The sequence below is a fragment of the Peromyscus maniculatus genome, chromosome 9, assembly GCF_049852395.1.
Source record: "Peromyscus maniculatus bairdii isolate BWxNUB_F1_BW_parent chromosome 9, HU_Pman_BW_mat_3.1, whole genome shotgun sequence".
Lineage (NCBI taxonomy): Eukaryota > Metazoa > Chordata > Mammalia > Rodentia > Cricetidae > Peromyscus > Peromyscus maniculatus.
This window is the reverse complement of record NC_134860.1, coordinates 119,310,210-119,335,890: the sequence shown is the minus strand read 5'-3', so window position 1 is coordinate 119,335,890 and position 25,681 is coordinate 119,310,210. Positions and strand designations below refer to the sequence as shown.

The 25,681-nt window shown below is 46.7% G+C and overlaps 1 long non-coding RNA gene across 3 annotated transcripts; it reads right to left on the bottom strand.

Moving 5' to 3' along the window:
* Positions 1-478: 478 nt before the first annotated feature.
* On the bottom strand, positions 479-20,517 carry LOC121832419 (uncharacterized). Of its 3 annotated transcripts, none has more exons than XR_013042618.1 (3): positions 20,176-20,517; positions 5,988-10,284; positions 479-3,076 (listed from the first exon to the last, which is right to left on the bottom strand). It is a non-coding gene; the product is annotated as an uncharacterized LOC121832419 (long non-coding RNA). The 3 variants fall into 3 exon arrangements; XR_013042619.1 differs by lacking the exon at positions 20,176-20,517 and adding an exon at positions 13,373-16,998; XR_013042617.1 differs by lacking the exon at positions 20,176-20,517 and adding an exon at positions 4,246-4,281 and having other exon boundaries at positions 5,988-9,497.
* Positions 20,518-25,681: the final 5,164 nt, after the last annotated feature.

Below are 25,681 nucleotides of genomic sequence, written 5' to 3'. Positions count from 1 at the left end.
AGCTTTGCGCCTTTCCTGGAGCTCACTTGGTAGCCCAGGCTGGCCTCGAACTCACAGAGATCCACCTGGCTCTGCCTCCCAAGTGCTGGGATTAAAGGTGTGCGCCACCACTGCCCGGCTCCTATTTTTTGTTTTACAGATACTCCTAGACAATTGTCAGCCAATCAGGGTCCTGGACCCTGGAAATCCCCTCACCCCAACCTCTGCTATGATAAAACCCCACCCCACCTGAGCTCAGCGCTCTCGGCTCTCACCGATGTGTCGGACAGACAGAGGGACCAAGCTCTGGAGCTTGAAATAAAGGCTCTTTGCTTTTACATGCGGGGTTCGGTCTCCGTGGTGGTCTTTTGGGGGCCCCCACGATCCTGGCATAACAGCAAACAGTTGATAATCTGCTTCACCTTTGAACCAATTTGGTAGTCTGCAGTCAGCCTCAGGCATGCACAGCTGATAATGTTATGCACTAAATTTACTGTCAAAGAGACGCATGAAAATGATAGGGATTAAAGCAAATTTTATTTCATGAAATTGGCTTAAATTCCCAGAGGAGATCATTTCATAAGATTGGTTTTTCTTCTCATTCAATAGTTTTCGTCCCATCCTGTGCCAGCACCCATTATGTTACATAGAAGCATTAGTCACCCACGTGGAATTTTATATTTGGGTCCATTAAAAATCACCCCTGTGTCTGCCAACTGCACTCCAAGTTCATGGCCCTGTGGAGATACACAAGCCACTTGATCTTTTTGTTGTTTGTTGTAGGTTTACCAGGCCAGTTACTAAACTGACTTGGTTTATCAGCTAAATGCCTATAAATTGGAGGAAAACTAACAAATTAATTCAAATCAGTCCCACACAGCCTGCCCCCATTTATTGCTTAGAATGTGCTGATGTTCCCAGAAGGGATCAAAAGCAGATGCCAGGTAAGGCCACGCAGGCAGCATCTGCAATCCATGCAAGGGGTTATTGATAGCCTCAGGCCAAATGCTTTGTCTGAGTCCAACTTCCTCACTGATGGAAGGAACCTCAGGAGATAATGAACCGGCCTTGAACATGAATCAGATTGTGGTCAGACATGTGCAAGCATGTTTCTAAGGCAAGTTAGAGGCTTGCTAAACTCCTCCTAAAGTCTTGCCTGTCAGTGGCCATTATTCTTCTCTGTCCTTATTCACCTCTACCACCATCAACATATTTAACACACAAGCCGAGCTTATTTGCTTTAACTGCCACTTTCCACAATGTCCCAGGATTCCCAAGTGCTAGGATCACATGTGTGAGCCACCAACCAGGTCTTCAGTTAAGACAACAGATTAAAAAATCCAGGGAACTCTTGATTGTGTTCTGATGGTGATGGGGAAACTGGCACCTTGTTTGTGGTAGGACAATGGGCTCATCCTCTTGGAAGGGCAGATTATTTTTTGACTTAAAATTCTACACACACACACACACACACACACACACACACACACACACACACACACATATATATATATATATATATTTGTATATGAGCATGAAATGAAAATTCAAATGTACATGATGTTAATAAAACAAGACCGCCAATTGGGCAAGTATAGTCTGGTATACCATAGAGTGGAATACTGTGTGCTAAAAGGAAAAAATGAAACAAAATTACTCACTACAAATAAAAGAGAATCCCCTAAACATTATTAAATTATAAAAAGCAATATATAAAGAACATATATTTATATCTTTATCTATATCTGTATATATATATATATATATATATCATATATAGTGGTGCTGGGGATGGAACAAGGGCCTTGTGAACTCTAGGCAAGGGCTCTATCACTGACTTATATGTGCAGCCTCAGGGACCACATTCTTCACTAGTAAGAATGGTTTATTGTGTTATTCACGACTCATTTGCTTCCTACAAAACAATACTTTAGGATACTTCATTTCCATTCTAAAACTAATACATAAACAATCCAATAGTAACTATAGGAAATAAAAACAGAAATGCTGTAAATTCCTAGGTACTATTAATAAAGCCATTATACTATTTCTGGTTTTATGATCAGTGATTCAGAAAAATTAAAAATGGTGTTTAAAATATGTGAATAACAATTGGAAAGTATTACTACTGTGCTACAGACACTGGATACATTATCTTTTTTGGTTTGTTTTTTTAGGGACAGGGTTTCTCTGTTTAACAGCCCTAGCTGTCCTGGAACTAGCTCTGTAGCCCAGGCTGGCCTCAAACTCACAGAGATCCATCCACTTGTCTCTGCCTCCTGAGTGCTGGGATTAAAGGTGTGCGCCATCACCACCTAGCCTACATTATCTTTTGATATCTGTAGCCTTGACCTCCACAAAGTAATAAAGTTATATTTTAACAAAACACTTTAATTCACTCTTGTAGGTTTAACTCTTTTCCTCATGAAGATATACTGAAGTCATTCTTTGACTACAGTAGCATTGTGACCCTCCCTGAATTTATTTGTGACCCACCCCCATATTTTAGGGCGTGATCTTATTTGAAAATACAACTCTGTATAGAGGTGATCAAATTAAAATGAGGTCATAACAGTGGTCCTGTGTGTGTGTGTGTGTGTGTGTGTGTGTGTGTAAGTGGGTACACATGTGATGGACCCAGAAATGGGATCCTAAGAGGGAGAAGGAGATTTTAATCAGGGAGGGAGATAAGAGAACTACAAAGCAGAAGGGCTGACCGTGTGGGAGCAGGGCTGGAACCAGCCAGGGGCGTTGGGTCCCACAGAGAGGGAGCGCACAGGAGGCTCAAGACAAGGCACTGCAATGGCTAATCTTGGTTGTCAACTTGTATACTAGGGAAGAGGGAACCTCAGCTGAGGAATTGCCTCCAGCAAGTCTGGCCTGTGGGAATGTTCGTGGTGGCATTTTCTCGACTACTTACTTCACAGGAGAGCCCAGCCCACTGAGGGCAGTCCATTCCCAGGCAGACAGGCTGTCTAAGAAAGGCAGCTAAATGTGAGGCAGGAAGAAAGCCAGTGAGCAATGTCCCTCCACGGTTTCTGTTCCAAGCTCCTGTCTTGAGTTCCAGCCTTGACTTCCATTAACGATAGACTACAACCTGTAAGAAAAAACAAAAACCCATTTTCCACCCCCAAGTTAGTTCTGGCTGGTGCTTTATCATAGGAAGAGAGACAAACTACAATAGATACTAAGTGGAATTGTCCTTCAGGCATGAGACTTATTAACACAGTAGCAGGCATTCCAGCAGGAAGTCTGAAGTACAGTTTCAGTCCAGCTAGACAAGGAAAGATGTCCACTTTCAAAGGTTTCTGAAGGAAATCAGAGGCCTTGCACTATGAGGATGCAGGCCTAGTTATACCTGACAGTGGTGGGGGAGAAGGACACACATGGCTTAGGCCACATGAGAAGATATACTCTTTCTCTGGGTAGGAGGATGGGGTTTGGCTAATGTGTGGCCTCTGAGAGTTGACCACAGTCAGGCTGCCTTGGATCCCAGGCAGCAGAGGGGATGGGTATGTGCCATGGTCCAGCCACAGCCTGGGTTCAGGTCTTAAGACAGGGAATGGGCGTTGGTATGAAGAAATAAACTGTCCGACACCCAGATGAGTTTCACACAAGTGGCTGGCCCCAAATAGCTCCAGCCATCTGTATTTATACATCAAAAACAAGAATGTTTTTTCCACATTAACAAACAAGTTTTTCCCATCCTCCAACATTAACCTCCAGCAAAAACAAATACGTCAAATATGTTTTTCCCAACTATTACATCAAAATACCTTTAAACCAAAAACAACACTTATCATTTTGTTAGCTTGGCCAAATATCAAGCCAGGTACATCCTGTCTTACAAATAGGGGTGATCTGCCCCTGATCCTGTCAGCACTGAGCCAGGACAGCTCCCAGGGTCTGAAGTGACAGTTGACATCCCCAGACAAGAAACCTGAGAAGCATCAGCTCCCAAAGAATTTTAGGGGAAGATATTCGAGAAAAAAAAATTGGGGTTTCCAGCAATGATCACATTTCTCCCTTGCATGATTGACAAAATGACACTAAAACCACCAAGAGAATCATCAATATTACAAGAGAGAAGCGAGCGAGCGAGCAGGCCGTGTGGTCTCAGCAGTATTCTGCACTGTCCAGAAGTCCACTGTCCTTGCCAAGTGAGACTGTCCCCATGGGCTTTTGCCTCATCTGGAACCCACTGGACAAGCACTCATATACTGGTCCAAAACTAGGCTGCATGGCTCCCAACAGGTATGTTCCTACCTTGCTTGTATCTTTTCCTGCCAGGGTCTGCAAGACCTGTAAGCTAGGGGCATGGGAGAAGAAAGTAATTAAATGAAGCATTATAGCACAAATGTATGGAAAAGCCACTAATTTGCCAATCTAACAAATCAATGGTTTTTTTTTTTTTTTTTTAAGAAACCCCTAGAACACAGAGGCACACATGCAAAGGACAAACAAGGAGAAGATGGCCAAGAGGAAAGGCCTGGACAGATCCCTTCCTTACAGTCCTTGCAGACTAACATTTACCCCATGCCTGGGAATGGGAACTCATTTGAAAATACGGTCCAATGTCCCAAGTTAAAATGAGATCATGCTTATTAAGATTGGGATGGGCTGTCAGTCCTATTTAACAGACATCCCTAGGAATAGAGATGAGCAAGCAAGGATAATATGCAGTGAAGACAGATTAATATTTATCAATAAAAAATTGGGAGTCAGATACTGAGGTAAGACCCTGAAAAATCAGAGAACTGGGGGCCTCTGCCTGTAGCTTCCTGCCTTTTCTGTTCCTCCATCCAAAAAGTCCAAGACCCTCTCTCTGCCCCGCCTCACTATCTAGTCTTCAACTCCATCAGAAGTCTGAGAAGGATATATTATTAACTGAGTAAGCAGAAAGTGCAGAATAAACAACTTCAAAAACTAAGAAATGACAGAAACAACTGGCTGCCTGAACAGTCACCCAAAGTTCCTTTGTAACATCGTGACATCCATTTTTGGCCCACAGGACTAGAATATCTGACAGACTTTTCTGTGAAGCAGGATTTTTGGAGGACTCTCCTGCCTTGTCTTGGGAGTTCAGCGGTCACTTTCTTTTGTGTCCTGCTTGTCCAGTTCTGACAGAAACAGGCAGCAGTTGAGGCAAAGGCAGTTTCTTTGCCCACATGGCAAGCTTTTGCCACACAGAAGACAAACACCATATGGAATTTCTTCAATACCCATCATCTCCTCTAAAGTAGATTCGTGCTGCCAGGAGCAGACATGTCTCATTGTCATAAAAAAACTTATGTTATTAAGGACTAGAAATTTACATTACATTGTTAAGTGAGATGTATAGGTACAATACCTTGAACAAGAGTAGAAACATGTATAGTATGTTCTAACAAAAATAACCTTACATTTGTATCAATATACAGAAATAATTTGAACAAGAAACATATAGACAGTATAACAAAAATAACCTGAAGTTTGTATCAATATAAAAAAATTTATATCAATGTAGTTGCCTTTTTGGTTTAAAAGTGGATTCAATAATCTATCCTTTTATCCTATCAGAGAAGGGTGGAGAGAAGAGTCGCCAGCCAGATGCAGAGGGAGCAGGAGATGAACGTGCTATGCTAATAAAGGTACCACATGTGGCCGAGCATAAATAAGGAATATGGGTTAACTTATAATGTAAGAGCTAGTCAGTAATAAGCCTGAGCTATTGGCTGAACATTTATAATTTACATTAAGTCTCTGAACAGTTATTTGGGAAGTTGCTGCTGGTTATCTGGGAGCAGGCAGTTGGGACAGGAAAACTCCATCTACAGACAGAGGCAGAGAGTGGTGTGTCTCCAAACCAAGAAACAAGGACTACAGGTAACTTGAGAAGAGAAGGATGTGAAATGGATATGCAATTTCAGAGATAATACAGCCTCAGTGTAGGATTTTCCACCCCCAGAAGTATGAGAGAAAACATTTCGGTTCCTTTAATGGTCATGTACCTCCCCCAGGTACTTTACCTGTGGAAAGCAGAATCAGCTAATGATAGAAGACACTTCTTGTAGTATGGCATTAACCATTCCATGAAAGTCCTGGTAGCACTGTTGGAAGATGATGGAGCCTTTAACAGGTGTGGCATTATGGGAAGTGTTAGGTTGTTGAGACTTGAAGAGCATTGTAGGACTCTGGTCCCTTTCTTGTAGATGTAACCAATTGTCTTATTAAAATAAGAAACACAGAGCCAATGTAAAAGAGAAAGCTGAGAGGTCAGAGCTCAGAGCTAAAATCTTACCTCCTGCAGTGCTCCTAGCTTCCCCGAGAGAGACCTACTTCCTGTTTGTCTGTCTTTAAATAGTCTTTCTGTTCTGCCTTCTCATTGGTTGTAAACCCAAACACATGACTGCCTCATCATTGCCTGTAATTACGCCCTCCAGGTCTTAAAGGCGTATGTCTCCAATACTGGCTGAACACACAGAGATCTACCTAGCTCTTCTAACCACCACGCTCTTGCTATGGCTCTAATAGCTCTGACCCCAGGGCAACTTTATTTATTAATATACAATTAAAATCACATTTCAGTACAAATAAAATATCACCATACTTTCTCTTTCTTTTGTTCATATCCCAGTGTGGTGTTTTCATTGAGTATCCCTATAAGTCTTGGGCATTTGGTTACTTGGTTAACAGTTGGTGGGACTGTTTGGGAAGGATTGTGAGGTGTGGCCTTGTAGGAAGAGGTGTGTCACTGGAGGAAGGCTTTGAGGTTTCAAAATATTCCCAGTGTGCTTTCTGTCTCTTGCTTGCCTCTGAGCACACAGACAGAAGTTCCTGCTGCCATGCCTTGGCTCCAAAATCATAGACTGTAAACCCAGTTAAATGTTTTCTTTTATAAGTTGTCTCAGTCATGGATGTTTTAGCGCAGCAATGTAAAGGTAACTAAGACGTAGGTCCAAAGTAACAGGACCAATCTATCATGGGCTGCAATTTGCAAAACTAGAAGCCAAAACTTCTTTCTTTATAAACTGAGAATCTGAGATATTTGTTAGAGTGGCATAAAGCTGACCAACATTGTAGTTCCTCATCAAAGAACAACAGATACTAACTGAAATTAAATGCAATCCAAAGAAAATGGGACAGAGCTGAAGCAGCCTCGCTTAGCACATCAGATTTCCTGCTCTGGGAAAGCAGAGTTAAGGAGACTGGTGTGATTCCTAAGCCTGCTATTCATTTTGTTTTTCATTTTTGTTCATATGTGTGTGTGTGTGCAGGTGCCACATGTGCAGAGGCGCCCTGGGAGGCCAGGGGAGGGTGTTGGGTCTTCTGGTGCTGGAATTACAGAGGGTTGTGAGCTACCTGATGTGGGTGCTGGGAACAAAAACTAGATCCCCTGCAAGACCGGCATTCACTCTTAACTCCTGAGCCATCTCTCCAGCCCCAACTTGTTTAACACTGGGAGCAAAACTTGGCCATTTGGGCCTCAGTTGGTTTTTCTGCTGAAAGGAGATCATAACAATACTTTTAGGCTTTTTTTTCCCCCTGAGAAAATGTTCACAGGGGGTGGGAGGGCTTCTATTCAGTTGCTATTTGATGGCACAATTCAACATTGATTGTTAAAGTACATCAATAGTTGCAGGTGATAAGGTGCCACTTATCTGGGGCCCCAAGGTGCTTTCCTCTGTTCTGGCCCCTTCCTTAGACCCTCCTTGGACCTCTCTGACTTCCTGCAGTCCATGGGCCTGGAATAACTGCTGACCTCAATGCCACGGCCATGCTGCCCACCTGACCCCGAGCCGCAGATTAAGTACCTGCTGTGCACCTGATCTGGGGAGCATCTGGACTCCAGAAAAAGACACTGATAACCCTGTCTTCCGTGTACATGCCACGGAGGAAGCAAACAAGACTCATCCCCTGAAAGTAATTATATGCTCACCTGTGTGATCCTGACGTGGAAAATGTGCTCACTGTCTGAAAGAGACATTTAAAAACCACAAAACAAGGGCACAGGAACATATCCTGAAGGTTGGGTCCACTGCAATATAGGTCTCCAGGAAGCCCTGGGAAGTTCAAATAAAGACTGCATCTGTGGGCCAGTGGAACGACCCAGAGACTCAGAGCTTGCTGTGAAAGCATGCCTGCTGACCGAAGTTCAAGCCCCAGAGCCCATGCAAAGGTGGCAGGACAGCTCCAGCTCCACAGAGTTGTCCTCTGTGGCCACGCATGCTAGGACATGCTCCCCCCATAATATTTAAAAATGTAGTCAATGGGGTTTTAAACACAACTTTATCACTTTTATTGTAATTGTCAAAATTAGTGATCCTTTTAAAATGATACCAGGAATATGTAGACTCCTAACGCTTAGAGGAAATGTATTGTCTTTCCTAGAAGAAGAGGGCACTTGTCTTTCAACTCTGTTTAGCAATGTAAGCAGACTTGTGAGAACACAGAAGAAACGCATTGTCTTTCTGGGAAAAGAGGGCACTTCCTTTTATGTTATGTATGTGAGTGATTTGTCTGCATGGATGTCTGTGTACCATGTTTGTGCCTGGTGCCAGTGGAGGTCAGAAGGTGTCAGATGCCTTGGTGCTGGAGTTACAGATGGTTGTGATGCATTGTGGAAGCTGGGAATTGAACCTGGGTCCTCTGAGAAGGCAGCCAGTGCTCTTAAGCAATGAGCCATCTCTCCTTTGGGATCAGGATCTGGGACAGCATGTTAGTTTTCAGAAAAATAGGCTTTCCCGGAGGAGGGAAACCAAGCAGTCCAGGGTTATTTGTGATTTCTTAGGCATGGTGCAAGCCATGTCGGTGAGAAAGTGCAAGAGAGGGCGATGGGAGAGCAGCCGACTTCCCCATGGAAGACTTTGAACTGTAAGATCACTTCCACTTTGAGGTCAGAGCTTGACCACAGACCAAGCCAACAACAGCTTTTTAGTGAAACCACACAAACCAGCCATCTGTGGCTGCTTTGGCCCAAGAGCTTGTATCCGATAACAGTTTTCTGAGGCACAAAATGTGACCAGAACCTATCCAAGATGATTGCTTAATTGGTAGAGTTCTCAGAGCACGCTGTGATCTACAGATGACACAGCAAGAAGTGATTAATGACAGCCAAAGACCCACTTAGGCAAATACTAAGAAGTAACAGGCGTTGGGGGGAAGAGTTGGCTTTCTTCCTGGTACTTCAAATGGACTTTGGAGTTGTTCAGCGCACAAAAAGGATATATTCCTTATTTATTTTAAATTTAATGTTATTTATGCATTTATTTAGAGACAGGGTCTTACTGTAGCTTAGGCTAAGTCACCTTGCTCTTCTCTTGCCGTAGTCTTCCAAGGGCTGGGACTATGCATGTCACCATGCCTGGCTCACCTGTATTTTAATTATAAGTGATTCTCCGAGTAGAATATAATACATTCTTGAAATTCATTCATTTTTATTTCCTATAGTGACTGAAGAGATTCCAGCCCACTGGCATGCCTCTCACGAAGAGGTGGGTCTAGATTTCCCCCCCTGCTCCATACTTTCTCAGGTAATCATGAGGGCTGGGGAGACGGCTCTTGATGCACTAGAGCCTGGACTCCAGATCTCCAGAGCCCATGGAGATAACGGGTCGGGTATGTGTGCAGAAGCCCACCAGGAAGTCCAGAATTTGGAAGGCAGTGACAGAGGGCCCTTGGAGCAAGCCTGATAGCTGGACTAGCCTTGTAAATGGTTGCCTACTCCTCCCACATATAATGCCGTATTGCTGAAAATGATGAGTTCTGAACACCTGTGACTGAGCTCCAAACAGCAGTTCAGGATGACTGTTATCTACAGTACCAGGCACTCACCTGGCACACAGAAAGTACCTAGAAATTATATCTGCCCTGCTAAATAGGCGAATGAGCAATGAGTGAATGCAGGTCTGTTGTTGTGGTACCCGAGAGGTTCTGCCTGTGGTGGGCTCCCTGATGAAGCAGCTCCCTGCTCTTCCATGAGTCTGACACTCATGAGGTCACATCTTTGGATCCATCCTGCTGACCTCAAGGCATGCCTTTCTCCTGTGTCTGCTCTGGGCTTGCTTCCAGGCTTTTGTACCAGATTCCAGATGGCTTTGTGCCTTCATTATGGATCTGGCTCGGGCAGGTTTGCTGACTGTGATGAGCTGAGTAGCAATCTTCAAGACCTCCCTTCCAGACTTGACATTCCTTCCAGGCAATGTGATGTGCAAGAGGGCCGGTTGGGATGGGCTTCCCCAGTCAGCGGCCTCTGTCCTTGTTCCTAGAGCACTGAAATGTTGGTTTTCACTGGCACCCTCCAATAGCTTGTTGTTGCCAGGGCTTCTGAAACACAGCACCAAGCCCAAGTCATTTTAATTTATGCATTTATTTTTTCTACTTCATATAAGTTAAGGAACCCTGAAATTTAGGTCTATATTAGTTTCCTCTCTCTCTCCCTTATTCCCTCCTTTCTCCCCCTTCCTTCTTTCTTCTACTCTTCTTTCTTTTGATAGGATCTCAAGGAAACCAGGCAAGCCTTGAACTCACTATCATAGCTAAGGCTAGCCTTGATCTTCTAATCCTCTTGCCTCTACCTGCTAGGATTACAGGTATTTATACCATGCCCAGTTTAGTTTCATATTGCTGTGTAACACATCATCACAAACCAAACCTTGAAACAGCATAGTCTATTATAGCGAGGTTTCTGTGGGTCTGAATGTGGGCACAGCTTAACTGGCCCTTGCCTACAATCCTACCAGGCTGAAATTCAGATACTGGCCAACACAGAAGAGCCATCTGAGGCTTGGTTGGGGAAGATCCGCTTCCTGCCTGCAGGTTGTTAAAAACTTCATCTCCTTACATAGACCTGCTTCTGTAGGACCAAGGCCCTGTCCTTGTTGGCTGTCCTGGTCACTGTTCTATTTTTTGTGAAGAGACACCATGATCAAGACAACTCTGATAAGAGAAAGCATTTTGGGGGGCTGCTTACAGTTTCAGAGGGTTAGTCCGTGATCATCATGGTGGAGAGCAGACAGGCATGGTGCTGAGCAGTAAGCAGCTGAGAGCTTTACATCCTGGTCCATGGGCAGCAGGCAAAGAAAGCGAGGCACTGGGCCTTTGGAACCCCAGAGCCCACCTCTAGTAGCACCCCTCCTCCAATGAGGCCACACCTCCTAATCCTTCCCAAACCATTCATCAACTGAGGACTAAGCATTGTAAATATATGAACCTGTGCCGTGCTTATTCAAACCATAATACTGGCTGTTGGTCAGGTGTGGCTTCTGGCCCTTCATCCTACCAGGAAGGAGATTCACCAGCACTTGGAAGGCAAAACAGGGAATCCCTAAAGCAAGCTGGATAGTTAAACTAGATCATAGCTTTGAGCTCTGGGTTCAACTTAGAGAGCCTGCCTCAGTGAATAAAGTGGAGAGTGATCAATGAAAACTCATCAATATGGCAGTTTCCTGCTAACCAGCAGAGAAAAGATCATTTCATCAGACTGTGCAAGCAAGATGGAATCATTGTTTATTTAGAAAGACACGTGTGTTTAAAAAGCAACAGGAGTGCTATCACATTACTTCTGTCACATTATATCAGTTCTACTGCTGTGAAGAGACACCATGACCTAAGCAACTCTTATGAAAGAAAGCCTTTAATTGGGGACTTGCTTACAGCTTCAGAGGGATGCAGACAGGCATGGTGCTGGAGCAGTAGCTGAGAGCTTTGCATCCTGTTCCACAAGAAGACAAGGTCCTCTCCACGGGGAGGGGAGCACACAGGACTTATGCCACTTGCGGTCACAAAGATTAAGGTACATCAAAACAAAGACCCTAGAGTTCTTCCTATAATGTCTGAGGATGTATTGAAGACTAGCAGGGGCTGGACTGATACCAAGATGGGGAAGGGTGGGAATTAGGAAAAAATGAAGACGTGTGTAAAGAAAGGCATGGGAGTCGATGAAGAGAACCCAACTAATGTTGGTGGGTAGGAAGGATGGCCAAGGAGCCCAGAGAGGTGGAATCACACTCACCACACGCAGAATGATCCAAATTTGAGGACCCAGTAACCATATGGGAGGGAAGAAAACAATGGTGTCCCAGAGGTTTGTAACACCAGGGGCACCACCAACAAAGAGCAGAAACATGTTCTGGAGAGAAATTCCCGGGCACTTTGCTCTTAAGGCACCGGAGAAAGCCACATGGAGACACTGAATGAGGGACAGAAAATGTATATTTGAAGGCAGGAGGTGAATTCAAGGGCAGAGAAGTTGATTTGTAAGACAGATACTCAGCTGGTTCCGTGGCTCCAAGGACACAGACAGTGGATGTGTTATTCCAGGAGACAATTCATTTGAATTTTGTGTTAGGAGGTAGGAATTTTAGGGCGCCTGCTATGGGATCAGATTGAGTCAGAGGGGGAGAAGAGGAAGAGGAGCAGGAGGACAAAGAGAAGAAGGAAGGGTGGAGAGGAAAGAGAAGATGGAATGACTCCACCTACCCTGGGCAGGGTGGAAAGGCAATGAAGAGAAACAACTCCGATGCACAGGATCACAAAGAGTTGCCTGGACAAAATTGCCCTTAGTACCAAAGTCAGAAAAATCTCAGATTACAGCAGCCACGGGCCCTGCGTTTTCTGGGGGGCCTGGCTTTCAAACATTCTATCCAGAGCATGTTCCACATTATGAAGGAAAGCATTTAATTGAGGCTGGCTTACAGTTCCTGAGGTTTAGTTCATTATCATCATGGCAGGAAGCATGGTGGCATGCAGACAGACGTGGTGCTGGAGAGGCAGCTGAGCGTCCTACATCAGCTGGGCAGGCAGCAGGAAGAGCAAGGCACTGGGTTGGTTTGAGCATTTGAAACCTCAAAGCCCACCCCCAGTGACACACTTCCTCCAACAAGGCCAAGCCTCCTAATAGAACCACTCCCTGTGAGCCCGTGGGGGCCGTTTTCATTTAAACCACCACCCCTAGCATTCATAAGGTACTGTGTTCAAGCCCAGCACCAGAAAGAAAAAAGAAAAAACAAAACCACGGGAAACCAGTAACAACAACCCCCACCTTTCATATCCACAAAGAATTTACATGCTTTGCTGATTTCAGCTACTGCCAAGCCTGCTTTTGATATTGATAAAAAAAACAAAAACAAAAACAAAAAACCGTGTATACTGACAGATACACACTCACTCTGCGGGCACAGAGGCCATTTTGTACATTCTCTTTTTCAGTACATCTTCTCGTTTCCTTGATTTCCCACCGGGGAGCCTGGTGGAAGTGACCTGGAGTTACCTTCTCCTCCGTGGCCTGGACGGGCCATTGGCTCCAACCCCCTTACTGCCTCACCACAGCTAGCTCACTGCGGCTCCTCCATGCTCTACACTCAGGAGCCTGTGGTGCCCAGCATGTTCTAGCATATGAAAATTATGTGCTCACCTTGACCCTTGATGAGAATTAGAGTTGACAGTTTTCTGGAAGACACATACACACACTTGTTCTCACTAGTCCTTGTATCTTTCTCTCATGGAAACTGATGAATCATGAAGTTGGTTAAAATCGGATTGCCTGAACACCACATTTTCCCTTCACAGAGCTTATTTTTCCCCTTCCTCACCCTAGCTTCCACTCTGCTGCCTCGGTTCTGAGGTCAAAGGGAACGTTGCAGTTAGACCGTGAGCTAGTTCATTTCCCAGCTTTCTCTCTCACCAAGCAGCATGGAACCCCTTGTTTTTGCCTTGCTGAAAAACACCTCCCTGTATACTGGTTGCTGAAGCTTTGACTTCTGGGCTGTTACTTCATTCTGAGTTTCCTGGGGATAGATCTGTCTTCTAAACTGTTAGGGTAAGTGAAGGAAGGCAGGAGCAGGCTGTCCTCTCCAGTCACCATGTCGTCACATCCTCCAGTATCAGTCTCCTCTGTTTTCATACAGGAAAACCTCTTGTTCTTGAACTTCATGGGATCAAATTAAATCCTCCCCAAAAGTACATCAACAATTTCTCAAGGAGAGAGAGGGAGAGGGGGAAAGAGAGAGAGAGCACATTACAGTTTAACCAAACTTCTTTCAACTTCCTTTGAAAATGTTATAGAAAAGAAAATAATAACCACCCGGGCATGGTGGCACACACCCTTCACACTAGCACTTTGGAGGCAGAGGCAGGCGGATCTCTGAGTGTGAGGCCACCCTGGTCTATAGAATGAGTGCCAGGACAGCCAGGGCTACACAGTGAAACCCTGCTTTGAAAAAGCAAAACATACAAAGGAAGAGAGATGAAAGAAAGAAAGAAAGGAAGGAAGGAAGGAAGGAAGGAAGGAAGGAAGGAAGGAAGGAAGGAAGGAAGGAAGGAAAAGAGAGAAAGAGAAACCGAGAGAGAACTAGAATCGACTTTCCAAACTGCCTCGTCTGTGCCGCCCACTCCCCGTCAGAGCCTCCTAAACTGCAGTAGTTGCTATGACCTGCCTGAACACATCCTCAAGACGTCCCTCTGCACTGTCTGTGAAGTGGTAGCCAGCTCGCCAAGCGTACCTGTAAAACCGTTCTCTCCTCCTCCTACCTCATCCCTTCTCCCCTCCTCTGAGATTATAAGCCCCAAATTTTGTGATTATATGAGATCTGAGCCTGTTGGCTAGCAAACCCTTGTCTCCCCATTCTTCTGGATCCTGTTGTGTGTGTTATGGCTTCCAGTTATGGCTTTAAATTTTGCTCTCTTGTGATTTCAGTTTCTTTACAGATTTTCTATATTTCTTAAGGTTCTTTTTCAAGTTGTTGTTTTTGTTTTTGAAAAATGATCTCACTCAGTCTGTAGTCCAAGCTGGCCTGGAAGTCTCAGAATGCCATCCTGTTGCACTCATACTGTGTATAGTCTTCTCAGTCACTTCATCTACTTGGTGATATGCCCACCACTCCATATCATTTTCTTATTTGATGACTGTGGTGGTTTGAAAGAAAATGGTCCCCAAAGTAAATGGCACTATTAGGAGGTGTGGTCTTTGTTGGAGGAAGTGTGTCACTGTGGGGGTGGGCTTTGAGGTCTCCTATGCTCAAGCTCAGTGTGACACACAGACCACTTCCTGTTGCCTGTAAACCAAGATGTAGGACACTCAAGGGGCTACTTCTCCAGCACCATGTCTGCCTGTACACCACCATGTCATGATGATAATGGATTAAACCTCTGAAACTATAAGCCGTCATCTCAATTAAATGTATTATTTATAAGAGTTGCTGTGGTTATGGTGTCTCTTCACAGCAATAGAGACCCTAACTCAGACACGAGACTCTTAATTTTTAGTACACAGTACCATGTACCATGATTCATTTATTACCTCATTTTCCAAAGGAGGTCTTGGTTGCTTAAAGGTTTCACATGATGGACAAAGTTGCTATCCATGTAGAAGTCATTATGTGGACATAGTTTGAATTCTTTAGGGTAAACTGAATCATATAATTTATATGTTTAATTCTGCAAGAAACTGCCAAAACTGGTGCTGGTGATGGAGTCAAGATCCTTGTACATGTTTCTCTGAGGTATATCCTATCACCCTTTCATACCTCTTAACATTTTTGAGACAGGGTCTTGCTGAGTTGCCTTGGCTGGTCTTTTACTCACATTGTGGCCTGAGCAGAACTTCCTCTTGCAGTCAGTGTTTCCTGCTTTGGCCTCCAGTCTGTGCCTCCAAGTCCTTCTTTTCATTGAAGGTCAGCTGCTGTTTGTGTGTAGGAGCCTCTGCCTCACTGGCTAACACTTCCTTTAACTGTCCTGGTCTTGGGAGTTGTAGTTCTACAGTAAGCCTTGAAGTTGAATAGTGTCGGTCATCTTTTTCTTTGGGATTGTGCTTGCTATCCTGGGTCAACTGCTTGCCCATATCAACTTCAGAACCAATCTACCAATAACCTGAATGAATTGGTCAGCATCTGAATTTAGATTACATTGAATCTAAAGACCAAATTGGAAAGAACTCATGTCCTAATACTACTGAGTCTTCCTATCCATGAACAGGGAATCTCTCCATATATTCAGTTCTTCTGTAATGTCTTTGATCAGTTTGTAGTCTTCCTTGTGCAGAGTTTGTGCATGGCTTTGTTAAGACTTATACATAAGTTTTTTATACGTTAATGTAAATGGCACTGCATTTTAAAATTCAAATTTCTTAGCAATCTTTGTGAGCATGATTAAAGTTTTGAAATCTCAGAATTTTCTCATTCTCTAATCTGATAGCTGTGCATTTTCTATTTTCAACCAAATACTGATGAAAGCATTAGATAAATGAGAACCAAGAACTCATCTCAGAGGCGATCTCTTTAGAATCCAATCAATTCTTTTGTTTGTTTGTTTTTCGAGACAGAGTTTCTCTGTAGCTTTGGTGCCTGTCCTGGAACTCAATCTGTAGACCAGGCTGGCCTCAAACTCACAGAGATCCTCCTGCCTCTGCCTCCCAAGTGCTGGGATTAAAGGCGTGTGCCACCGTCACCACCACCACCACTACCTCCACCCCCAGCACCGAATCCAATCAATTCTTGAGTTTAAATCCTTCACCCCAAGACAGGAAATGAAATTTATTATTTAGGAACTCGGTGACCCTGTCGTCACAGCTCCCACTTTAAAGGGAAGAACTTCTCTTTTCCTTTACTTCCTAAAAATGGATGTTTTCTTTCCTAGGGATTACTGTCAAATCTTTTGCCTCTGTATCCATCCTCCCACCTCGTAACGGATGAAAATGTTCCCACTAGAGCCCCAGAAACAACTCCAGGGGCTGGGGAGACGGCTCAGTGTGCGAAGTACTTGCTAGGCAAACAGGAGGACCTGCGTTGGAGCCTCAGCAACTCGCCAGAAAGCCAGGCTTTGCCGCTCGCACCTGCAACCCTGGCCTCGGGAGGCAGGACAGGAGGACGGGGCAGGGGAGGCTGGACAGTTAGTCTAGCCAGTTGGTGAGTTTCAGGTTCAATGAGAGACCCTGTCTCAAATTTAAAAAATATTAGTAAATAAATAAATAAGGCAGAATAACAGAGGAAGAAAGGCAATCTCAGCCTCTCACCTTCATACATGTGCACAGACATTTGTGCGCACACACACACACCACCACCACCACCACCACCACCACCACCACCTCCACCTAAAAAATAAACTCTAACTTCTCATCTGTTCTTTGGCAACCTTGTCCTTAGATGTAGTTGTAACTGAAGTTTTCTCTGGTCCTGCCCAGCTCCACGGATCCCTCAGACGCTTATAAAATAATCACTCAAAAGCTTATATTAATTAAAACTGCTCGGCCATTAGCTCAGGCCTAACACTGACTAGCTCTTACACATAAACTCAGCCCATTTCTGTTAATCTGTATGTTGCCATGTATTCCGTGGCTTTACCTGTGTGCCATTACCTGCTGCTCCCTGGACAGCGGGCTGGAGTCTCCTGACTCAGCCTTCCTGTTCCCAGAATTCTCCTTGTCTGTTTATCCCACCTATACTTCCTGCCTGGCTACTGGCCACTCAGCTTTTTATTTATCAACCAATCAGAGCAACACATTCACAGCACACAACATCCCACAGCATGTAGTAGATCAAGTGAGTCCTTACCAAGCTCACTATGCTGCTGGGCTTCTTTAAACTTGGTTCTAGCACTTCGTGTTGAGCAAGCGTTTCTGGACTTCTGAACTCACGTCTATAGTCCAACAGTTGACTGTCCCTTTAACTGGTCCTAGGGTGCCAGTCATTATTGCCTATCTGCTTGGGTCACCACTATCCCCTACTTCCTGCTGCCACGTCTCAGTCTGCAATCACCTCTCACCAGGCTGCCTGAACCTTGATCCTCTCCAAACATTCCCCTCCGCCCCAGCAGGCTGTGTAGCCCAGCAGGCTGTTTCGTGCTGTAGTCCGGAGACCTCCCAGGGGACAGGTCCAGGAGGCCAACACCTCTTATTGAACTATATTCATAGCTATGCAAAAATTATGCAAAAAGTTAACCTGGTTCTGATCATCCCTATTAAATGCCCAGTAACTATTTTTAAAAAATCTGATTTTCACAGTTTCATTTGAACCACATAAAACTTCATCAAATTCCCCAGCACCAATGACCCTTTTCATTAACCACAGTTTTACTCTCTTATAAAAGTTTATCAGAAAGACCCGAGAGTCTGAAGCTGTGTTAGGAATCCTGTGTCGGGCTCAGCCCACGTGGAGGGTGGTGAACACTGTCTTCCAGCTCTCCTCCGACAGCAGCCTCAGAGTCTTCAGCACGTCCTTTATGTGACTCATTTCCTCATGTGTGACACAAAGACACTAGCCTGGTGCCAACCCGTATAAAAGGGGGGGTGACAATGCTGGTCATGGGGCGATTACAGTTTTATTTCATGGATGGTTTTGATCACAAGTGTTTATAAAACGACACTCCAGTCTAGGGTTGGTTTGAATATCTTATATTATTTTTGGCTTTGCTGTGAACTCTATAGAGAACATGATGGAAAATCACTCCCGGCACAGCAGTCTGGGCTGTAGCATCCATAAAAGGAAACATGCTGGCTCACCAGAGTGAATGATTTCATAACCAACCTGAGTCCCCTCCACTTCTGAAAACACATTGGCACAGGAGGGAGAATCCCCCCCCCCTTCACATTTTCATCTCGTAGATCCTTTCTCAGGACTTCTAGCTGGAAGGCCCTTCATCATCCTCTGTGGGAAGATAACAGCTCCTAACAGAAGCCTTCACAGTCAAAGAGTCATCTCCCTGTGAGGCAGAAATCCCACAACAGTAAGAGGATCTGCGGAGGACTAGCTGAGTGCCTGCTATGGCTGCTGCGTGCTAGACGTCGAGTCTCCCAGAAACGGAAGGCTGAGATAAAGTCAAAGTGCAAGCGTGTATTTGAGAGAGTCGGAGGAAGCCTTCCAGTGAACAGGAGTGTGAAGAGAAAGATGCAGCGAAGGCCCACAAGCAGGGCACTCGAGCGGACAGGGAGGGGCTGGGATGGAGTTCAGTGAGGGCCTGCCTGGCATGCTTGAGGCCCTGGGTCCATCGCCAGCCCTTCATAAACGGAGGGTGGTTGTGTGTAATCCCAGGGCTCAGGAGGTGGAGGCAGGAAAACCTCCAGCAGTTCACAATCGTTCAGAGATACAGATGAGTCTGAGGCTAGCCTGGGATACATGAGACCCTGACTCAAAGCAAAATAATCAATAAATCAATAAAGAAATAAATCAGTTCAATCCCACTAAGAGAATTCTGAGAACCATGTCTGAAAATTAGCAGAGCGAAGGACCAGGGACTCAGACAGGTGAGTATTCATTGGCCAGTCCTCCATCCAGCAAAGGCTCAAGATGCTTTTATGGGAATTACCTTCCGAGTGCTTCTGACTTCTCCCTACACAGGCACAGAGTATTCCAAAGATGACCACATACCAGCGGGATTTCGAGATCCGCTGCATGCTGAAGTGGATGCCAAGGGGCTTGGGAGTGGGGCACTGCGGGCCCTTGTGTAGGAAGACACTAAGAATCAAGCTTCCCAGCTCCCGATAGCCCAAGGGAGCCGGCAGGAACACCCATCCATTTGCTCCAGGGGTGCCTGGAGTGGACAATGGGTGCGAGTGAGAATGACAAAATCTTGTTATAATGGGGTGACAAGTCTAAGGGCCTGGGTGCAAACCTGGAGATGCACTCGGGTGCCGATGAGCAGGTCTAGGTGGCACGAGGCTATGACTAGTCACCAGCTGACACACAGGCGGCTGCTGGGAGTGGACAGGAAACACCGGCTGGCTTCCGAAGCTGGCTGCCTGAAGTATTTGGCTGTTCCCCAGGGAGAAAACCATTGCACAGGGTTAAACCTTAAGCTGGGGGGTGGGGATCTCCAGCTGCTCCTCTTATAGGGGCAACTCACTGAAAATGAGCAGAGGGAGCCTGGCAGGAGGGACAGAGGACACAACAGACCCAGGACAGGGGAAGCATCAAAGGTTCTCCTTAAGTGTTTTCCCTGGTGAGGCAGGGCCAGTACAAAGGATGCCAAGACTGGCCTAAGCTCAGCAGCTTGCAGGGAGGGGCAAGTTAGGATCCCGCTGGCTGGCTATGGGCTGATCTGGTCCCGGGAGCAGGCAAGGCTGGGCTGTGAAAACAGGATCTTTAGGGTATTTGCTGCTAGGTGCTGGGGCAGGGGCTGTGTGACCGACTTTTCCTGGGGTGGTGTAGCACACACACAGACACACAGACAGACACACAGACACACAGACACACAGACGTCAACTCACACCAGTTAGGGGTTACTTACAAGGAGCAAGGATGACCCGACGCAGCTGCATGGCCAGAGAGCTCACCACATGGGTGACAATCCCGGAAAACCGTGTCCCTAGAGCCCTGACGGCAGTCTGAAGTCAGATCACCCGGAGTTCAGACGTCTCTCTCTGCACCTCCTTTACTTTCGTTTTTTACTGCTGCGGAGGAGCCCTCAAGATCTTTCCCACTTCCCTTTCTCCCCTACATATGATCTTCTGTTTACCTCCTGAGGCCACCTCTTCCTTCCTGGAGCAAATGTTTCAATGTGGAGAGAATGCAGCAATTCAGAGACGCATGCCTCTGCACAGTAGGTGGGACTTTTCCACGTAAGGTTTCTGTGGGCCCGGCCCTCCTGGCTTCAGGATGTGCTCTCTATCCCTGGAGCCTTTCGTCATCTCCCTATCTGTCCCCAGAAAGTTCTTGTCTATAACGCAGTGCGTGGCCCATGACTCTCTCTTGGATATTTGTGTGTCCTGAGAAATTGGGAAGTTTGTGACAAAGTTGTCACTAGGAGCTGGAAAGATGCCTCACTGCTGCTCTTCCAGGGGACCTGGGTCCAATTCCCGCCCTCACATGGCAGCTCACACCTGTCTGTAACTCCAGGATCCAACACCCTCACACAGACAGACAGACAGGCGAAACACCAATAAAATAAAACGAAATAAGTTAATTTTTTTAAAAAGGTGGTTTCAGAGAGATTCTTGGATGTATTTCCAGGAAGGCAGGGGTGCGGAGAGCACAGGTGTCGTCTGGAGAGCTCTCCTGTCAAGGACTTCACCTCTGACCCTGTACTTCCCCTTCAGACTCCCCACTGTGCATCACGGCTCCAGCAGAACGCTGCTTTCCTGCGCTCTGCGGCTGGGAAGTCCCTCCACTGGGAAGGCCGTTCTGCCTAGGGAATTTTACATGTTCCCGACATTTGTTCAGGTCACCTCGCCTTGAAACAAAAGCACTCTGCAGACCACACTGTGAACCTACTGGACAGATAAACGAGGCCTCTATAGGCGTGGGCTGGGACGTGGTTTGTTTGTTGGCCTGCTCTCTAGCCTGTACTGGGCCCTGGGTGTGGTGGCACACACCTGTGATCCCAGCACTTGGGAGGTGCAGGCAGAGGGTGACTACCAAGGCTATCTTCAGGACACAGGAATGTGGAGGTCAGCCTGAGCTAATACTGCAATTCATCTTATGTCATCTGAAACCTACAGCAGACTGAGTGTTTAGACTGAAATGCTCTGAGCACAACATTAAAGCCTGATGCTACCATCTCATCCCAACCCTGCCGAAAAGACAGCAAAAGCCGTTATTATTATCCGCGCCCCTCCTCCCCAGTACCATCTTTGAAATGAACGCGATGCAAACCTGTTGGCACGTGAGCCCTGAGGCGTGTGAGGTTCAGACTTGGGCAAATTTGCATAAGTGATATTTTACGTTCTAATAACAACGCGAAACTCGGCTTCTGTGAAAAGGGAGGCAGCCTCTGACTGCTCCCTGCGCTCAGTGGGGCCCCCTAAGTTCAGACACCAACACAGCAGGAAGCAATTCCGTTGATCTAGCGGTCGGAGGAGCTGGGGTGAAGAGTGCACGCCTTTTGAACATCTTCCATTTCGCTTCACTCGCAGGATTCTAAGTTACTGAGGAATCTAAAACGGTGTGTTGTTACAGCAGGTACCACAGCGGGTGAAAGGATGCGCTGTCCAAGGATCAGGAAGGGGAGTCCGCAAAAAGAAGCCCCGCAGAAAGGGACACGGTTGCTTTTCTTCACACCCAAAACCCAGCTAGAAGAAAGGGGGCTCCCCAGTGTGGGTGTGGAGGTCCCCGGTGTGACTGTCTCTGGTGTGACTGTCTCCAGTGTGACTGTCCTGGTGTGACTGTCCTGGTGTGACTGTCCCTGGTGTGACTGTCCCTGGTGTGACTGTCCCTGGTGTGACTGTCCTGGTGTGACTGTCCCTGGTGTGACTGTCCCTGGTGTGACTGTCCTGGTGTGACTGTCCCTGGTGTGACTGTCCCTGGTGTGACTGTCCCTGATGTGACTGTCTCTGGTGTGACTGTCCCTGGTGTGACTGTCTCTGGTGTGACTGTCCCTGGTGTGACTGTCCCTGGTGTGACTGTCCTGGTGTGACTGTCCCTGGTGTGACTGTCCTGGTGTGGCTGTCCTGGTGTGACTGTCCCTGGTGTGACTTTCCTGGTGTGGCTGTCCCTGGTGTGGCTGTCCCCGGTGTGACTGTCCCTGGTGTGACTGTCTCTGGTGTGACTGTCCCTGGTGTGACTGTCCCTGGTGTGACTGTCTCTGGTGTGACTGTCCCTGGTATGACTGTCCTGGTGTGGCTGTCCCTGGAGTGACTGTCTCTGGTGTGACTGTCCCTGGTGTGACTGTCCTGGTGTGACTGTCCTGGTGTGACTGTCCCTGGTGAGACTGTCTCTGGTGTGACTCTCCCTGGTGTGACTGTCCCTGGTGTGACTGACTGTCTCTGGTGTGACTGTCCCTGGTGTGACTGTCCTGGTGTGACTGTCCTGGTGTGACTGTCCCTGGTGTGACTGTCCCTGGTGTGACTGTCCTGGTGTGGCTGTCCCTGGTGTGACTATCCCTGGTGTGACTGTCCTGGTGTGACTGTCCCTGGTGTGACTATTCCTGGTGTGACTGTCTCCAGTGTGACTGTCCTGGTGTGACTGTCCCTGGTGTGACTGTCCTGGTGTGGCTGTCCCTGGTGTGACTGTCCCTGGTGTGACTGTCCTGGTGTGGCTGTCCCTGGTGTGGCTGTCCCTGGTGTGACTGTCCTGGTGTGACTGTCCCTGGTGTGACTGTCCTGGTGTGACTGTCCCTGGTGTGACTATTCCTGGTGTGACTGTCTCTGGTGTGGCTGTTTCTAGTGTGGCTGTCCTGGTGTGACTCTCCCTGGTGTGACTGTCCCTGGTGTGACTGTCCTGGTGTGACTGTCCCTGGTGTGACTGTCCTGGTGTGGCTGTCCTGGTGTGACTGTCCCTGGTGTGACTGTCCCTGGTGTGGCTGTCCCTGGTGTGACTGTCCCTGGTGTGACTGTTCTGGTGTGGCTGTCCCTGGTGTGACTGTCCCTGGTGTGGCTGTTTCTAGTGTGGCTGTCCTGGTGTGACTGTCCCTGGTGTGACTGTCTCTGGTGTGACTGTCCCTGGTGTGACTGTCCTGGTGTGACTGTCCCTGGTGTGGCTGTCTCTGGTGTGACTGTCTCCCTGGTGTGACTGTTCTGGTGTGGCTGTCCTGGTGTGACTGTCCCTGGTGTGGCTGTCCCTGGTGTGGCTGTCCCTGGTGTGGCTGTCTCTGGTGTGACTGTCTCCCTGGTGTGACTGTCCCTGGTGTGACTGTTCTGGTGTGGCTGTCCTGGTGTGACTGTCCCTGGTGTGACTGTCCTGGTGTGACTGTCCTGGTGTGACTGTCCCTGGTGTGACTGTCTCTGGTGTGACTGTCCTGGTGTGACTGTACCTGGTGTGGCTGTCCCTGGTGTGACTGTCCTGGTGTGGCTGTCCCTGGTGTGACTGTCCTGGTGTGACTGTCCCTGGTGTGACTGTCCCTGGTGTGACTGTCTCTGGTGTGACTGTCCTGGTGTGACTGTACCTGGTGTGGCTGTCCCTGGTGTGGCTGTCCCTGGTGTGACTGTCCTGGTGTGGCTGTCCCTGGTGTGACTGTCCTGGTGTGACTGTCCCTGGTGTGGCTGTCCCTGGTGTGACTGTCCCCGGTGTGACCTTCTACCTCCAGCCCACCTCCAATCAAGCACTTCTGGGACAAACAAACTTGTTTAGGGAGTGAAACCACGTGGCCTGCTAATACCCTGACAACCACAGCCCCAGCATTCCAGGAAGCTGTCTGTCCCTGGGCAAGAGGGGTCACAGGTTAACTCTGGCCAGCCAGTCTACAGAGACCCCTTGGTAAATTCCAGGCCAGTGAAAGAGCCTGTCTAAAGAAACAAACAAAACAAAACAAAAACCCAGGTGGATTACACCTGAGGAACAGCTTCCAAAGTTGTCCTCTGGCCTCCACATGAATATGAATGGACACACACACACACACACACACACACACACACACACACACACTCACTCACTCACACACACACTCACTCACACACACACCCTCCAATGTATCAGTTTTGATGAAAACACTTTTTTAAAATATTGCCCTTGAGTCTGACTAAAGTGTACTTATTAGTTCACTTATGTGTAACAACTCCTCTCTTTCCATTTTTATTGAGAACTCCATTTCCACAAACTCTCACTCTGCTAAAAGCAGGAACTATTTTAAAAATTAGGTTAGGAGTATTTTCCCCTTTCTTTAAGTCTTTAAGAAGTGGACAGAGAAGTAGGCTATGCTCTACTTCTGGAGGAGGGCTGTGCTAGCTAAGGAACACACAGAGGGACAGCAATAAAATACATCCTCTCTGTTCTGAAAAATGGGCAGCAGTAGAGCAGAAATTGTCCATTACACGCCTTTGTCTCCTATAGAGGAGAAAGATGTGGGTTTGTATACTTCAAGACTAGAGAAAAAGACAAAGAAAGACAAGGTCTGTAGAAAAAAAATAACAAAACACAGAGCAAACTAGGGTAGATTTATGAATGGCCAAAAAGAAAGAGGGAAAAAGAAACAGCTTTTGATGATACAGGAGCAGTAGCAAGACGTTCTAAATCAAGGAGGCCTGAAGTTCTGGGGATGGAATGCAGGGCTTCGTGCATGCTAAGCAAGCACCCCATCAACTGAGCTGACCCCTAACCCAGGACCAAATGTTTGAAAAGTTACTTTCTGATTTTTCACTGTTAACTAGAAGAGCAGGAGAACAGATGTCTCTGCAAATCAGCCTTGTCTCGTGATTGGTCTCGTTCAAAACGATTTATTTGTTTTATGTGTATGAGTGTTTGCCTGCATGTATGTACGTGTGCCATGTTTATGCTGGTGCCTGAGGAGGCCAGAAGAGGGCGCTGGGCCTCCTGGAAGTGGAGTTAGAGTCTGTTGTGAGCACCACGCGGGTGCTGGGGACCGGCCCCTAGAGGAGCCCATGCTCTTCGCCACTGGACCCTCTCCACCACCACTCTCATTCTTTTTGAGTAAGGTAAGACTTTGCGTTTACTTTTATAATGCTGCCAAGACATCTTATTTGTATAATTTGTTTTTCCTTTTGTCTAGGAGAAGAGGGAGTCGGACAGAGACTCCTTATATACCCCAGGCTGGCCTAGAACTTGCACTCCTCCAGCATCAGCCTTCTGAGTGCTGGACCGCCACAACCAGTTTATGTTTTCTTTCTTTCTTTTTGTTTTTGTTCGTTTGTTTTGTTTTTCAAGACAAGGTTTCTCTGTGCCATCCTGGCTGTCCTGGAACTCACTTTGTAGACCAGGCTGGCTTCAGATTCACAGAGATCCACCTGCCTCTGCCTCCTGAATGCTGGGATTAAAGGCGTGCGCCACCACTGCTTTCTTTCTTATTAAGAAAATTAAACTATATTGATGTGTGTGAGTCTGTGTGTTGGAACATACCCACACAT